Below are 15,552 nucleotides of genomic sequence, written 5' to 3'. Positions count from 1 at the left end.
TAAGTCTGAAATCCAAAGGGCCATGGGTGGTACATGTTCAATATTTCCCTCCAGTCATCCTTTTTTTTTCTTTTCTTAACAGTAACCCAAAGCCACCCAGAATGTCTGTGACTTTGATGAAGTTAAAGTTAAATGTCTGTTAAAGCTCTGTCTCCCCCCCCCCTTATTCATTGGAATCATATTACAAAAAAACATTTATTTGACTAAATCTATGTGTTAGCTCCAGAGGTAGCCTTATACTCCCAAAACGCATCTTACAAAGGCAAACAAACTTCTGCTCACAGAAGAACATTTTTGGATCCAGCCCACACATATATATTTACCTATAGCATCTGTTAAGTTGCTGAAGTGCCTTCCAACAGAAGAATAATATTTAATGCATGAACAATAAAATCAATAATTACTTGTTGTGCCATGTATTAAACTAGCAAATTTTTAATCACAAGACGCAACACTCTTAAATCTTTACAGTGGCTTAAGGCTTTTTCACTTTCCTCCCAACACAATGACCCCTTACTGGCAACAGAGAGCTAATGCATTGCAGTTCTTGGTCAATACAGAGGTCTAGACTGTCTTTGGTTAAGCTCTGGTTTCTTTTTCTGTCAGCATTACCTCTGGCTGGAATAAAGATAGGCACTTCATGACGTGAAACCAAAACTTGGTGATGGTTGTTAAGGGAGTGACAACAGTGCAATCAACAGACCAACTCATGAACAGGGAAGTTTGATTCAGCTGATTTTTTTTTAGATGCCCTATTATGTCAGCAATCAATGCTAGTAACAAAATACCGAATGTAGCTAGAGCCCTGTAAATATACAGATGGCCAACATGTTACTCTTTGAACTGTTTGAGCACAAAGCCTGAATTCAAAGCCTGGCTCATAATAATCCCCTGGATTTATGCCATTTTAATGTTGCTTTTAGTGCTGAAATACATCACTCATCTTAACAAGATGTCCTAAGTACTGCATCCTAAATGAATAACACAGATACTATCTTGTTCAGTAATTTTATACTGGAGTCTCCTCTTGAAATTTTTTGGTGCAAAATGTTGACTTTTAGATCATCCTAGGAGAGTAAAATGTTTTTCTATTGGTTTCTGACACTTTAGATGGCAGATTTGTGCCCATTGTATTCATTTAGGGTTTAATCTGAACTATTTTTTAAAAATTTTCACTACATATGTTCATTTAGCACAGCAAAGCTAGGAAAGTCGGGATTTACTGTTCTGTTGAATGGTCAACTGTTCTGTTGAATGGTCATCTCATACGTATTTGAGGTTTATACAAAAATATTGCAAACTATACTTTTCTGGTCATTTTGGAGTCACTGTTTACTATTCTTTTCTGTATTAATATGTGTATGTATGGCAGGGATCACGAATGTGGGCACCATGGCACGGACTAATACTTTTCCTGGTGTTTTTAGAAAGCGGGAAGAGCTACATGGGCAACTGGCAAGGAGGATTTCTGCTTGGCCACTGTAGAGCTGATTGGTTGATCAGATTTAAAAAAAAATGTTGCTTTGGAAACAACTGAGTGACTGAAGATAAGTTGTGTGTACATGCAAGAAAATATTTTTAAACAATGTATTCACTTTAAAGGCTATCTTATTAAGCAAGCCTTTTGCCTGAAATGTTGAAGCTTTAATATTAGAATTATATATAAACTCATTCTCTGACATTAAATCTCCTGAAGCGGCCATTTTGTGCTTGGCTTTGCTTCCTGCAGCAACCATTTTGTGACTGTTCCACAGACTCAAAAAGGCTTTGTGTACTGTAGGCAATGCAAAATCAGATTAAAACAAGATGCAGGTAGGCAGCCCTGTTGGTCTGAAGTAGCAGAACACTTCAGTGGTACCTTTAATATCAAAGAAATTTTATTCAAGGAATAAGCTTTCATGAACAAGCATAACTCTTCAGATACAGAAAAACAAGAACAGCTATGTAAGAATATGGTAGAAACAGAACATAGGTAAGAGGGCAAAAATACAAATGGCTAGCAGATTATTGCTTAAAACCCTTTTTTTGGGGGGGGGGAGCCCCAGCATTACATCAAATATATCACGTAATAATTTGATGAAAATAAAGATGTTAAAGTGCAGCAAAGGTATTGATGCCCAGACAAAACACACACACAATTCACAGTGAGATTTTCTCAGACAACTGCTGGCAAGCAGAAAGTAATGGATTGTGGCATTCTATGCATTCAGTCCTGAACCATTTGGAACAGGATTATGTGTGGGTGGGGGATGAACAGTAACTGTTCAATGCAGTTGAACAGGAGGACTTTAGTTGGCATTCATTTTGCTATGTTTGTCACATTTCATTTCATTTTTAGCATCAGTTAATGAGATATGTAAGAGATCCAAAGTCACGGACATCCTAAGCATTTCTTTTGAACAAATGAAATGGCGAAACGTGCAGAACAGCTTGAAATGTAAAAGTAGAAACTTTACCAAAGGCTCCAAACCTTGAGGGATTCATCTTACTATTGTGAAGTGAGAGCACTCTCTGCTTTCACCATCTTTATATGATAAAAACTTTTGTTGCATATAGGTAGTAGCAGCAGCTCGAAAGAAGGATCCAGCTGGATTCAGCAGAGAACCCCCACCCCTTGAGGGTGTAAGATTACGGGGCCTTTCACATTGTCATTTTAAGCTGCTTATTATCCATTGCTGCCCCAGTTCCATGTACAGAAATATGCAGACAGAGGTTTGTGGACTGGATCTGAAGTGCTGTATTCATTTCAAACATATTTTGCAATGTACTGATATATATTAGTCATATGCTTGATTTTTATAAATGTCTGTCTGCTGTCACCATATCTTGTGTACTACTCTATAGGTATATGACAAAAGTGAGGACTGTTTTTAAAAAGGAATGGAATGCACTTGGGGAGGGGAGTGTTTTCAGAGGCATTGCAGACTTTTGCTGACAGCACACGGCAGGAAATCAGAAGCTCAGGAAGACTCAAGAATGGGAGAAAAACGTTTTCGAAAAACCCAGCTCAGTCCCATGTTGGAAATGGCACACAAGCAGCTTTGTGCAAAAAGGTTTTTAAAAATCCCTGTACAACTGGGAGACAAAATGGTTGTTTTTGAAACCACACCAAAAAGCCATTAGTAGTAGGAATGCCAGTTCCCAGGTGGACCCATGTTGCTTTGGAATGCTTGCTTTGGAAGGTGGACCCCATAGGTCCTTCCCTGCTGCAAATTCCACTCACTCCTGGCTCCACCCCCAAAATCTCCCTGGGCCATTTCGCACGGCTTCAAAGTAGCACAATGGTTGCTATTTGGAAACGCTACTAATTTGCCATAACCCACGACGTCGTAGACAATCTGCAACAATCCTGAAACCAATCAGCAAAAAGCGCTTCATTGTGGCGCTTTCAGGGGAATCCAGAAAAGTGGATTCACCCTCCGGATAGCGATACACTCCTGCAACCAATCTGCAACAGTAGCGCTAAAGACCTGTGCGTTACCATTGTTGCTGGTTCTTCAAAGTCCCTCCCCCTGGCTCTCTCCTCCAAACTTCCGGCGAAGCGATCGCCATTTTTTTTTCTCCGAGCGAGCGGGGATAAACGCACCGGCGAGCCTCTTTCTGTTTAGAGGCTTCCCTGGCTACAGTCCTTCACCTTTAGTCACTAAGCACAAACCACTGAAAAGCCCGTTTGCTGAAATAAAGTCCCTTTATTTTTTACAAATAAATTCAGCCGAAAATCGGGCCCGTGAGAGGGGGGGGGGATTTTTTTTTTATCACTCGAGGCAGCGTGCAAACGATCATACAATCAAACGACAGCTCACATTAGGCAGCTGGATGGGTCTCTCCGTAGCAACGAATCTACCTAGATTCGTTGCTATGGGTCGTTTTTTTTTTAAAAAACCTTTCTTAAAGGGAAAGGGGCTGTTTGGGAGCATGCTAACGGCTGCCCATTGGCTGCTTGACGGCCAGGGGCGGGACGAGCTTGGCAATAGCGCTTCCTTTCTAGCGATTTCTGCCGAGACCGGAAGCCTGTGGGAAACGCTAAAAAACGCAACTGATTCCACTACAAAGGCAGGTATGCATAACGACGAATTCCACTATTTTAAATGGCGATTTTTCATTCCGCAAACAATTTGCAACAAAGATCCCTGTGCGAAAAGGCCCCCAGTATTTCCCAACCCAGCAACCAGCAATTAGCAACCACCAGCAAAAACATTTTACAAAGGCTATGTGAAAGAGCCCTATATAAAGGATATGGGCTGTATTTACTAGGTGAGTTCAGCAGACCAACAGCAAAGATCCTTTTCAGAAATGAACCTTAAAACCATACTACAACAATAGCAATTGGGTACTACTGGCTTTCTGCACCAGACATGTTGCAGAGGGGGGAATGAACTCCTCCAGTTCTCATGCAGAGCTATGTGAGAAGATGAAGCTAACACAATGCCAGGGCTGTCTGTTTCATTGCAACCTGGAAAGGATTATGATTCTCTAGTTACAAATCCTTTTCCCTTCTGTGTTCAACATGGAGACTGCGATTCTCTCCTCTTTCCCTTTATCCTGTATGTGCAGAACCGGAGAGACCTTACAAAGATTTGGAACTAAAAATGTATATTCCCATTAATCATATCAGTTGTCCAGGTCTTGTCCTATATAAAGAACATGATGTGCTTATTAAAAATCACAATTTAACTTCTGGAAGACTGAGAAATTGTATTATTTTCTGAGACAATCGATTTCAGGAGCTGGACAAATATCAGAATTTTTAAAATGCAAGCATATTGTAAGGGCAACATGACTGCTACAAAGTATCTGCTTTCATAGGGATTTGCATTCATCAAATGCCAAACCAAGTCTAGACCAGGCAAAGGATAACCACCTCCTAACCTCCCTGTGAACACTTAGAAAGACAAGATTGAAGGAGAATCATTTCTGACAGAAATCAAATCCTGGTTACTGCACTTCTGGGAAAAGTAAAGACAAGAAGAAGAAAGAACAAGGCAGAGAGAAAGGGAATTAAATTGTTCTTTGGAACTCATTCAATAGAATACCTTATCAAAAAACTGGAAAAGAAACACAACTTTGAAGACAAATAGAAAAATGCACACATGTTAAAAAGTACAGTCCTATTCGTATACACGCTGCTAGGATGATGCAGGAAAACTCAAGAGGTAAAGATGTTATTTTTAAAGGGTAACAGGTGCAGGATGCAATATGTTTTGACAAACAAAATCATACTGTTGCAAAGAAGTATCCAGTTTCTTTGCAATAATGTCATACTAACAAACATGAAAGCACACAAAATGGTAGTTTGACCTAAATTACCCAAAAGAAGTGGCACAAAACACGTAGAACTAATGAGACATAAACCATCTATATACATATATCGCACTAATAACCGTAAATATAGCAAACATTTCCCAATATATTACATACCAAATCTGAGTATGACAAAAATATTTAACCATGTATAATTCAACAGGAATATTCTAACAGGTCAATTATCAGTCTGTAATCATTTAAATGATCCAGTGTATATCAGTTTGGGCCAAAAAATACCAAGGAGCATACTCAATTCAAACTTGATTGATTGATTGATTGATTCACATTCATTCATTCATTCATTCATTCATTTATTTTTGGACTTATATACTGCCACTCTCCAAGAGTCAAAATAATACAGTCCCTAAAAATCTCCATATCACATTAAAAGATGGCAAAACCATGGAGTTCTAACCTCCCTCCCCCATCCAGTTGTGGTCAAGGAGCTCTTTCATTAGCAGCGAGGGTCCTGATCTCATAACACTAGAGGATCCCCTGATAGTAACTCCGAGACCTCAACCAGGCCTCAGCCATACGCCTGGTGGAAGAGCTCCATCTTGTAGCCCTAATAATCACTTCAAATATGGATCAAAATAGTCCCATAAACCTGAACAAACAACAATGGGGTGACGGCTCCTCACCATTTAAATAAGAATCTTCTTCATAGTCTTGAGATATCATACTTGCCTAATGAAATAATATACAATTACCATAGAAATATCTAAAAGGAATTGTACAACATTACAATTTTCAAATAAATTATATATTGTTTCCAATATAATGTCAAATATCCTGACATAATACATACTTAATCTCTTAACATGCTATCAAGCTCAGTTACATGAAGTAACACTCAAGTATAAATGTGAAGTTCCCTTCCAAAAGCCTATGCATTAGTTGTAAGCAATTCTACAACGTATGCCCATTAAATGTGCCTCTTGTGGCACAGAGTGGTAAGGCAGCAGAAATGCTATCTGAAGCTGTCTGCCCATGAAGCTGGAAGTTCAATCCCAGCAGCCGGCTCAAGGTTGACTCAGCTTTCCATCCTTCCAAGGTCGGTAAAATGAGTACCCAGCTTGCTGGGGGGTAAACGGTAATGACTGGGGAAGGGAATGGCAATCCACCCTGTATTGAGTCTGCCATGAAAATGCTGGAGGGCATCACCCCAAGGGTCAGATATGACTTGGTGCGTGCACAGGGGATACCTTTACCTTTACCTTTATGCCTATTAAATGTCTATATTTAAAGGTAGAGTCAGCATAGTCTGGTTTTTAAAGTAAATAAATGAGGATAAATCTAGTTTCTTATTTGATCCAGAAGGATATTGTGAATTTAATGTGTAAATCCAAAATGGTTCATGCTTTTATAATACTCTAACTTTGTCACATTGATTGTAAGAATGTCTAAAAAGACTCTCAATAGAAAATAATTTAAAGTCTCCTGGCTTATGTTTTTAAAGACTGAAATATCTCAATAAAGGCATGTCTACACTTGCATTTCTAATCCTGTGGTGTATCAAGATACATGCATGTAATTGTCTAGTGGTACTACTCACATAAGTAATTAAAGTAATTTGCAGGAATGTATTAAGAACTGTTGAACTACATTTTGATAAATGTGATAACGTAAATTTGCTCCCATCCCAAGGATGTGGACTGTTTTACAACCAAAGATTGAGGGAAACCTATATCTCACCCTCTGTGGTGGAGTCTTAAAATCTGTTTGTGACTATGTCCCTAAATGACTTAGTCTTCCAAAACCCCGTAAGAGAATTTAACATCAAAGGAAATGACATAAAAAGTGTGAGTGTCTATGTGTGATCCCATTTATCTGTCCAGACAAAACAGAAAATTATTGAGAAAAAATATCTTCAAATATTTCCTGTTGCACGTTGATTAGGGTACAACTTTAGCAGGTAGATTTTTGTGGGATATATAATCATTGGTGTCAATGCCTTTTTTCCAGATTTTTTAAAAAAGTAAAGCCATGTTCAAAGCTTTTCAAAAGTGCACTTCATTCTGTCTTTGGTGCTAAATTGACTCATCATGGTTTTGTAGGAAGATAAGCATGGAACTGAGTATCTGATTGCTAACGAAGTGTGCATTCAACTACAGACAGTGATTCTGAACAGGGGCCATACAGCCCTCAGAGGGCAACCTACAGTTCTTAGGGGACAAATGGGGGCTTCCGGATTTTAGGCAGCCCTTTATTTCACTTGCAGAAGAGAGTTGTTCTATACAGCTCAGCCCACACTGAAGCCCTTCAAAAAGTGGCACATAGGAATCAAACCCAGCATTTTGGCTCATGGCAGTCAAATGCAAAGGTCTCATTGAATTGTGACTCAGAATTGGCTCTTGTAGAGTCTGCATGTTAGGCCAGCTAGAGATGGTAGTCACATGGGCTTTGCGGTAGACTTATTGTCTTGGAGGACTTCAATGTCCACATGGAGGCACCAGCCTCTGAATTGGGCCTGGACCTCATGGCATCCGTGGCCACACCGGGACTCTCGCAGTTTGTTGCTGGTCTCCCCCATTAAGCAGGCTACACTCTCGACTTGATCTTTGGTGCGAGGTTAGAGATGGAACTGATAGCAGCTGATGCAGTGCCATGGTCAAACCACTATGTCTTGAAGGCCTGACTGAGGATTTCCCACCTACCCCTAGAAGTGGGGGTCAGATTTACCCCTTCCTGCAGAGACTTATGGATCCTGAGGGATTTCTGAATGCTCTGTGTGAGCCAAAACCTCCCAACAACTCATTAGATAAGATGGTCAATAACTGGCACAACTGGATGTCGATGGCCATGGACAAGATTGCTCCCTGACGTCCTCTCTCCACCCACTCTAAGCCAGCCCCTTTGTACACAGAGGAACTGCATGAGAAGAAGCAGGGGCTGAGTTGACTAGAGCAAGGTTGGAGGCAAACCCGTGCCAAAGCTGCAATGACATTTTATGAGATGCTTATGAGAGCCTATGAGGTGGCAGTGAGAGAGACTAAATGGGAGTTCTGTGCCACCTTCATTGAATCTACTAGCTCGCACGTGGCTCAGTTATATAGGGTAATTCGGTCCTTGACCACTCTGAAAGAAGGACACCCAATTAGTAACCAATTAGATATCAGCTGTGAGGCATTTGCATGCTATTTTGTGAATAAAAATTTGTCACTCGGCCCTGACTTTCCTCCAACACTTAAAACTGTGCAGTGTTCCCCAAACCCTGGTCGGCAGACCGGTACCAGGCCATGGAGCCTTCGGTAACGGGCCGCCTCCCCCCCCATGGCGTCGTGCTCGCTTCAGCGGCCGATCGCTCCCGGCACAGCGAGCGCCATGCTGTGGGAGGGAGGCGCGGGTGCCGGCGGATGCAAATGTGCAGGCGTGGAGCTGCCATACCTATGCGTCAGCACCTCCATCCCCTCCGGGACGTGCCGCTTGCTTCACCAGGAGTACTGCACCGCAGTGGAGAGGCGTTGGCGCTGGCGCCGGCGCACCTCCCTCTCCTCCCCCCAGTCCCTGGGCCTCCTTCTCCCCCTGCCCCAGTCCCCAGCCTGAAAAAAGTTGGGTACCACTGCTGTAAAGAAACTAGAGGCTCCTGGCTGCCTTTGGAAGAGGGTTTTGACACTTTTAGGTTTCTTGCTCAGGCCGATATTGACAGCCTGCTAGCTTCAATGAGACCAACCACGTCTTCTATATCCCTGGCGAACATGGCTCCTGAAACAAGCAATGGAAAGGTAGGAGGATTGCTCCAGGAGATAATAAGCCTGTCCCTGTCTACTCGGACTTTCCCGGATGTTCTGAAAGAGGCAGTGGTTTACTCTCTATTGTAGAAACCATTGTTGGATCCCAGAACCCAGCCAATTACCGTCCCATCTCACATCTTGCATATCTGGGGAACACTGCAGTGATTGATCACTGACCCACTGCTAAGTATTCCAAGAGGAAGCATCAGTTCTGGATCCAATTCAGTTGGGCTTTTGCCCTGGCCATGGGGTCGAGACAGTTCTGGTTGACTGATAGTTAAACTCTAGTGACAGCAGGACCAAGGCAAGTCAGTGCTACTGGTGTTGCTTGATCTCACTGCAGTGTTTGATGTGGTAGACCATGAGCTTCTTGCTAACCATTTTGTCAATGCAGGGATCTGAGGGACTGCCCTTCATTGGATAACCTCCTTTTCCCATGGTCAAGGTCAAAGGGTCATGATCAGGCAGTATCAGTCACAACACAGCCAGCTCTCTTGTGGAGTTCCATGGGGTACAATCCTCTCCTTGATATTATTTAATATCTTCACGTGCTCTATAGCCCAGCTAGTTCAGAGCTTTGGGCATGGGTGCCACCAGTACACTGATAACACCTAGCTCTTATCTCCTGATAGATGGTCAGCCAGATGACCCTCTGTGTGCATTGGTCCAGTGTCTAGAAGTGGTGATGGAGTAAGCAAGCCACCTTAAACTGAAACCTTCAAAGATGGAGGGCAGGAAGGGACCACATCAGGCAGTGTACCTTCTCAGGCTGGATGGGGTGCAAGTCACAGTAGCACAATTAGCCAGAAATCTGGGAGTGATTTTTTATGCCTCCTTAACGATGGCGGCTCAAGTCATGAAGGTAGCACAGCTGGTGTTTTTCCATCTGTGCTAAACAAAACTACCCAGCCACCATGATTCATGCAACAGTCACATCCAGACTTTACTATTGTAACTTGCTCTATACCAGTCTACCTTAGACCCTACTCTGGAAATTGCAGCTGGTCCAAAATGCAGCTGCCTGGGGAGACAGCCCACACAAGACTCCTAGTCAAGATCCAGATCCAGTTCAATGTTTTGGTATCAATCTTTAAGGCCTTACATGGTCTGGGCCCTGCATATTTGAGGGGACTGCCTTTCTGAATACATATCACAGAGAGCACTTTGCTCAAGCAAACCCACCAGCTGGGGATCCCCGGCCTCTGGCCACAACCAGAGACCGTTTTTGGCCTTGGCTTCAACCTGGTGGAACGAGCTCCCTGGAGACATCAGGGCCCTTACAGAACTGGGTAAGTTCTGCAGGTTCTACAAGATGGAACTCATCAGCCAGGCTTACAGTTGAGGCAAATTTAGGAGTTATAATTTACCGGGCCTCCAGTCTCTCCCCTGTCCCCCCCCCCCCCGCCATCCGACTCCTCTCAATATTCTACAGTATAGCAATAATGCCAGAAATTATACCTCACGGTACTGACAGCTATTTTAACTTATTGATTTTATTCTGTAATGAATTGTAATTATGATTATGAAGTTCTCCACCCCAAAATGGCAAGTCTGAGTGGGGTGGTATACAAATTAAATAAATAGATAGATGTAGAAATGAGGAGACCTGATACGGTTATACAGGATAATAAAAGGGCCAAGCATATTTAAGCTTATATTGAACCAAAACCAGGAGATTTGAGGAGATCTGAGTGCCCACAGGCCAATCCTGTTATTCACTCCTCCCAAGTTATAGGCAATTGGTGGAATGCACAACGGTCTGCTCTTTTTTCATTCACACCTGACAGTTTAGGTAAGGCCACCCGGCTCTGAGCCTTGAGCTATCCTGTATGTACAGCTAAGGCTCCTCCTTGCTAAGCCTTTATAGTATTTGAGTAAGGTGTGCCATGTCCTTGCCACCCCACCCCAAATTTAAAAAGTGCTACAGCTCAAGGAACTTCCCAATACCTTGTTCAGAGTTTAACTGCTTTTCTCCGATGCTAATAGTCAATAGTCAAGTAGTGCTATACTTATCAGGAGGCAGTATAAGGTTTGTCTGCTCTCCCATCTGGCCAGCTATGGTAAATCTCATCCTTCCCCTCCCACCCCTATGAGGGAGGGTCAGTGAAATGGCAATAACACAAATATACATATTACTCAAGATGCCTTTTTTGTTGTTTTTACATTCTATTTTTTACGATGTGTGCTCGGTAAGTGTCTGTTTGCCACCTCTGAACCTCCCAGGGCTTCCTCCAGCCTGAGTCCTCCCCTCAAGCCAAAGCACAGGCTCATAGCATCATAGCAAACATAGTTGGAAGCAGGGTTGGGCGCTTCGGCCACCAAAGCAGCCGTCCGCGCCTGAAGCAGCCAGCGCCACAGGGTGGGGGGAGGGGCAGTGGAGGCGCCAGTTGGCGCACATACGCATGCGCAGAGCTGGGAAATGAGCTGGGAAAGAGGGGTGTGTGGGTGAACGAGCAGCCTTCTCCTGACCATACGGCTGATAGGGGTTCCACCTCCCAATCTCCCTCACCTTCGGGTGGTTGTATGGAATCTAGAGACGCGGAGAGGCCGGGACGCTTCGGCTTTGGCCTTAAATAGCCTACGCCCGGCCTCTCCACGTGACCAGGGCCCCTGAAGCCCGCCAGCAGGAGGCCGCCGCTTCCCCGCGCCGCCGCAGCGTCAAAAGGCGGCCGCGGTAAGTCTCGTCCTTTCATTGACTATCAGGCGGCGACTAATAAGGAAGACGCTACTCCGTTGGGGGTTGGGTGTTAATAAACGGCTGCGGCCAATTTATACGCCAAACATGGAGTCGTGTCTTCGCTGGATTAGTCGCCTCCTGAAAGTCAAGAAGCGGCCGCGGCTCGGCGGGGCCGCCATTGACGCCGCGGAGGCGGCCAGCGATGACGCGCCTCCAAAGGGGCGTCATCAGGCCGCGCCGCTGCGCGGCCGGAGAGGGGCGGGGCGCCCGGCTATATAAAGGCCGGGCGCTTGGCTTGCGGCCCTCTTCGAGCCGGACGCCGTGGGAACAGTCACCCTCCCACCCTCCCAGTTTTTTGTTTATTGTTAATTTCGTCGCAGCGCGGTCATGCTTGGTGGGGAGCCTGTTGGCAGGGAGGCCCGTTTGCATGCGGGGCTCCCTGAGGTGGGGGTCTCCGTAAAGAGACCGGCCAGGACCTGGGCGCGGCCTACCCGGCTGGGAGGCCAGGGGCCCGGGGGCCAAGCGGCAAGGGGAGATAGGGCAGCCAGAGACTATTTGGCCAGAGGTTTCTTGGAAGGATTCCGCATACCTTTTACTGGCCCCAGGGAGGCCACTAATTGCGGAAATTTGAAGTCAGCACTGGAGCTGCCAGAAGTGGTGGCCGCAAAACTCAAAAAAGAATGCTTGGCTGGCCGAGTGGCGGGCCCTTTTGCTAGTCCACCAATGAATAATTTGAGAGTGTCCCCTTTCGGTGTAGTGCCTAAAAAGACTCCAGGGGAATATAGGCTTATTCAGCACCTCTCCTACCCACGGGGAGGGGGGGGGTACTCTCCGCGTCGCAGCATTCAGACAGCTGAAAAAAAAAAAATGCTATGGGGGAGGGAATTTTCAAACAAAAAGGTGCTGTTCTGGTGTGACAACCAGGCAGTAGTTAGAGTATTGAATAGGCAGACGTCTAGGTCACCCAGAGTCATGCGGCTAGTTAGGCGCATGGTGTTGACCTGTTTGTCGCTTAACATATCTTTTGCAGCCCAGCATGTAGCGGGTGTGCAAAACGAATTAGCCGACGCCCTCTCTCGGTTGCAGATAGAGAGGTTTCGTCGACTCGCGCCGGCGGCAAATCGGGATCCAGAAGCATGCCCGGAGGAGCTGTGGAGTCTTGGCCTCGAATAATCGTCGACGGGGTTTTATCATCCCTGGCACCGTCGACTCGCCGAGCATATGAAAGGGCTGCTTTTGGGTTCTTGGATTTTGCCAAGCAAGCAGGGAAGCACTCTGCTTGGCCTATGGATGAAGAAATGGCATTGTGTTATTTGGCCTACTTGAGGGGAAGAAATTTGTCATGCAAGACATTAAGAGGAACCTTAGCAGGCCTGTCTTTTTGCAGCAAGGCCATCGGGAGTTGGGACCCAGGAAGGTCATTCTTGGCTAAGAGGGCCATAAAGGGCTGGGGCAGGCAGACACCAGGGGTGCCTGATGCTAGACGGCCAATCACGTCTACAACTTTGGGTTCTATGTTTAAGTACATAAAGGGGATTTGTTTTTCCAAGTTTGAGGTGGCACTATTCAAGGCTGCATTCAGCTTGGCGTTCCATGGAGCCTTCAGAGCGGGGGAGCTGATTTCACCAACCCGCACGCCCGAGGTCTCAAAGGCCTTGGCGGTTTCGGATATTGAAATAGTCAATGGTGGGGTCGTATGCAGCCTGAGGAGTTCAAAATGTGATCAGAGCGGCAGAGGGTCACGGGTAGTGATGTCCTCCATAGAAGGATCAACTATTTGCCCTTCACGATGCTTGCTGAGTTATCTTAAGGTGCGGCCTAACGTACCTGGCCCACTATTTATTCATGGGGACGGGACATGCTTGTCACGTTTCCAGTTTACATCAGTCATGCGATCTTGTTTGGCATGCATGGGGCTACAGGCTGAGGCTTACGGGTCTCATTCTTTCAGAATTGGGGCCGCCACGAAAGCACATATGTTGGGCAACTCTTCACGGCAAATCAAGCAATTAGGGAGATGGAGGTCGGAGGCATATAAATGTTATGTTCGCCCTAAACTGTGTGATTAATATGTGGCTTTTGCAGGTCTCTCTCCACCGAGGCCAACAGTTATGATATTAGGCCACAGCATTCCGTTTTGGGCCGGTCGATATGCAGCAAATTCAGGATGGGGGATTCACCTTGGACTGGATGCAGTGTGCCAAATCATCTGGTCAGGTCACCGTGGACTGTGTTGGAAAGATTTGCTGCGTGTTGTTTCCGACGAAGTTTTCCGATATGGTGCTCCCGAATTGCTGGTGCTGCATATGGGAGAAAATGACTTACCGGATATGTCGGGTCGACATCTTGGCATTAGCTTCAAAGCAGACTTACCTGTTCTCCATCAGCGTCTCCCAAGAACAAAATTGCTATGGTCTGACATGCTTGATAGGCTCACATGGCGCTCAGCGGTCCGGCCCGAGAGGGTGAACTGGGCTAAGCATAAAGCTAATAAGTTGGCTCGAAAAGTTATTATTGAGTTGGGGGGGAATGTTATATGTCATCCTGAAATTACATTTAGGTTGCCACCCCTGTTCCGTAAAGATGGAGTTCATTTGTCAGAATGGGGGTGTGATTTATGGTTATTTGATGTGCGGGCGGGGTTGTGTGAGAATTTGTTTCCTGAGGGTTGGCGGGAACGGGGCAGTTACGCTCCCGTTCAGTGGCGGTATACGACCAGTAGGGAACCTGTTGGTAAGGGGTCCCGTCTGCGCACGGGACTCCCAGCAAAAGGGGGTCTCCTTACAGAGACCGGCCACTCAGAGGGTGCCGCCTACCCCGCTGGGAGGTTAGGAGCCTGTGGCCAGGCAGCTGGGGAGGCCAATGGAGGCGGACGCCCTTTGGTCTCCTAAAGGTTGCTTCTCAGGGGGAATACCTTGTGACGTAGCGTGACCCGCCCTCCCGGCTGGGAGTGAGGCGGGGACCCCGAGCGTCACAAGGAATATGTGATCTGAACAGCCGGACGGCTGGATGGTATTCAGGTTTCCCTTCCTGGTCGTGTGGGGCCAACCCTCCGTTGAGGGGAGGTAGCAATAAAGGCTGCGGCCATTTTAATGCCAGCAGGAGTAGCGTCTTCCTTATTAGTCGCCGCCTGATAGTCAATGAAAGGACGAGACTTACCGCGGCCGCCTTTTGACGCTGCGGCGGCGCGGGGAAGCGGCGGCCTCCTGCTGGCGGGCTTCAGGGGCCCTGGTCACGTGGAGAGGCCGGGCGTAGGCTATTTAAGGCCAAAGCCGAAGCGTCCCGGCCTCTCCGCGTCGCAGCATTCAGACAGCAACCCTCCCTCCCGCCCTGTGTTATGATTAATTGTATGTAAAAGTTGTTATATTCTTGTCGCAGCTGCGGTATACGACCAGTAGGGAACCTGTTGGTAAGGGGTCCCGTCTGCGCACGGGACTCCCAGCAAAAGGGGGTCTCCTTACAGAGACCGGCCACTCAGAGGGTGCCGCCTACCCGGCTGGGAGGTTAGGAGCCTGTGGCCAGGCAGCTGGGGAGGCCAATGGAGGCGGACGCCCTTTGGTCTCCTAAAGGTTGCTTCTCAGGGGGAATACCTTGTGACGTAGCGTGACCCGCCCTCCCGGCTGGGAGTGAGGCGGGGACCCCGAGCGTCACAAGGAATATGTGATCTGAACAGCCGGACGGCTGGATGGTATTCAGGTTTCCCTTCCTGGTCGTGTGGGGCCAACCCTCCGTTGAGGGGAGGTAGCAATAAAGGCTGCGGCCATTTTAATGCCAGCAGGAGTAGCGTCTTCCTTATTAGTCGCCGCCTGATAGTCAATAGTCAATAGTCAAGTAGTG

At 46.1% G+C, this 15,552-nt stretch overlaps 1 protein-coding gene across 2 annotated transcripts in view; it reads right to left on the bottom strand.

Moving 5' to 3' along the window:
* LDLRAD4 (low density lipoprotein receptor class A domain containing 4) overlaps positions 1-15,552 on the bottom strand; it is a 322,573-nt gene that overhangs the window by 83,830 nt on the left and 223,191 nt on the right. The gene's annotated exons all lie outside the window — the stretch shown is intronic.

This window comes from Paroedura picta, chromosome 9 (genome assembly GCF_049243985.1).
Source record: "Paroedura picta isolate Pp20150507F chromosome 9, Ppicta_v3.0, whole genome shotgun sequence".
In the NCBI taxonomy this organism is placed as follows: domain Eukaryota; kingdom Metazoa; phylum Chordata; class Lepidosauria; order Squamata; family Gekkonidae; genus Paroedura; species Paroedura picta.
Note: the sequence above shows the minus strand (reverse complement) of the source record. Positions and strands in the feature narration are given on the sequence as shown.